Source organism: Leptinotarsa decemlineata, unplaced genomic scaffold (genome assembly GCF_025532065.1).
Source record: "Leptinotarsa decemlineata unplaced genomic scaffold, Ldec_3_MD MMD2_tig00000218_RagTag_RagTag, whole genome shotgun sequence".
Taxonomy (NCBI): Eukaryota; Metazoa; Arthropoda; class Insecta; order Coleoptera; family Chrysomelidae; genus Leptinotarsa; species Leptinotarsa decemlineata.
In genome coordinates this window covers 7,036,406-7,038,755 of record NW_027412545.1, presented here as the reverse complement: position 1 = coordinate 7,038,755, position 2,350 = coordinate 7,036,406, and the positions used below count along the sequence as shown (strand labels likewise).

At 35.1% G+C, this 2,350-nt stretch overlaps 1 non-coding gene across 1 annotated transcript; it reads left to right on the top strand.

Annotated features, from left to right (window-relative positions):
• Positions 1–491: 491 nt before the first annotated feature.
• On the top strand, positions 492–565 carry TRNAI-AAU (transfer RNA isoleucine (anticodon AAU)). The gene has a single exon. It is a non-coding gene; the product is annotated as a tRNA-Ile (tRNA).
• The last annotated feature ends 1,785 nt before the right edge of the window (positions 566–2,350 follow it).

The following is a 2,350-nucleotide window of genomic DNA, read 5'->3' as shown; positions in this document are numbered from 1 at the left end:
TTTTGAAATATGATTCATTAGGGCTGATCCTGGTTATTTTTTCAGGTTAGCGAACCCGTTCTGCCAAACTTGAAATGGTCTTCAGGGGATTCTAGTGAGGACCTGATCGTAAGGGAAAATTTTCCAACCTGATGAAAATGAAGATGACTAGGACCTGATTGTCGGATTGGATGCGACTAGGTACCTTTGTAAGCAACACAGCTGTGTGGCTTGGAAAGTAGGTCTTCCATAACTCATTTCTGAAAGATTCCCTTCCATGGCTGCAAGGTACTAACTGCATCGACCAGACAGGAGACATTCGACCTTCTCAGGTAACCCATTGCAATTCAGGCCAGAATGTGCAGCTCAGAAATTGTACTTCGTGAATATCTTTTACGACAGCTGTGGTATTCTAAAGAGATTCCAGTTGATTGGTCAATATTGAGGTTGTCAGATGCTCAAAAATAGATGGAAATCTCTAATGAAGTAGTTTTTATTATCTGAACACAACTGGCCCATTAGCTCAGTTGGTTAGAGCGTCGTGCTAATAACGCGAAGGTCGCGGGTTCGATCCCCTCATGGGCCAATTTTTTTTATACCATATAATCTTATTTATTGATTCAAGCGTTTGTCGATGAAGATCTTAAGTAACAATTTAGTTTGAAAGTTCGTACTGGAACCTCTTCCGTAAAATGAATCTATTAAAAACACTTTTCCAACACCACAACAATGTTCGGTTTCATAGACCGGAGAAATCTGGTGTCGCTCAACATGTCATGGAGAGCGACCACAGATTACGTGAGAATTGTTCAAAATTGTAGAGACCGTGACATGAAAACAGGTTTCTGGATGCCTGCGAAAGCTTGGAAATCGAAAAAAGAGGAATGAGTAATATGAAAAGCGATAAAGGTCCTATTTAGAATAGCCCTCTGTTTGATCTTATACGTAATAATTCTAAATAAAAAACCAATAAATATTGATAAAAAAATGTAGGAAATACATAACAAATTGGAAGTATAAAAAAGCAGGTAGTTCAGCATAGGAAAAATAACAGGTAGTAGTTAGGTAATACTAACCGGTAGTAGTTAGGTACAGATAACATGTAGTACTTAGGCCACTAGCATACAAAAACACTACCATAGTACTAAAATTTCGTCATAATGATCTCCTGAGGACGATAACTTGGTTTGCGAAACGCGCGTCGAGAGACCGTAATTTTGTTCTGGTGTTGGGATATTGTTTTCAAAAGGAACAATTCAGTGTGTGGAAAATATAATTCCTCCTCCAAATGAAGTAGCATCAGGACATGTACATAAAAGTTTTTCTACTGAAAACTCGACAACAGAAAAACTGTTCGGCCGATGAACATGATAATTTACTTCATGAAACAGATTGATCATAATATTTTCTTCCATCAAAATATATTTCGTCCAATATTCGATTTTTTTAAATGTCACTCAACATGGTCATTAAGTAAGCTTTTCAATAATTCTGAATTTTTACGTCGAACAGGAACATTTTCAGCGACAAACTGTTCCTAACAGACCATACAAAAAACAATTTTTGAAAAATGTTGATACTTTTTTTTCAAGAATGGTTAATTGGGTAACAAGATCAGTTTTTCTTCACAACAAAAAATTGTTTTCTTGCCAACGTTTCGAATTCAATTAAATTCGTCTTCAGGCTCTGAAACAATGAATTTTCATAAGCATACCTCCCACAAAACTTATCATCATTTGAATTTTACGAGGAATCATTAATTCTTAATCAAATTATTCACTGAAAAGGCGTTTCTTCGTGTTGAAAATTCCTATAACTATTTTAATAACAATCAGACATATTACATACATAATAAAAATAAAAAATCCCAAAACAATAATATTTTCGAAACGTAAATAACTCTACACAAACATGAACTAAAAGAATGGTTTTATCAGTGATACTAATAAGGTGGTTACAGTCTTTATCAGTGACAGAAAAAAAGGCGACAGAAAAAAATAGGCCATTGAAATTCCTTCTAGTGTTAACACTATCGTGTTTGAGGATATGTATCATTTCGCTCAAGAGTATTTTGGATAAATATGGTTGGATATCCAGAATAGTCGGATGTTTAACGATAAAAATCTGTCTATATTTTCTTTCATGGTCAACAAGGGCTGTGGGGTTTTTGATATTCTGTTTCTTAGTCTCTCATGTGTTCTGATACTCATGATATCGTTCGGTTTGACCAACATAGCAAATGGAACAGGTTCTAGAGTTCAGTTTGTACACATGTTGGATTGTATGTCTTACGGTGTTTTAGTTTTTTGTTTTGAGAAAAAATACTCCCCCCCTTTATTTTCGTTTGAAAAGGTGAGTTTAATATATTCCT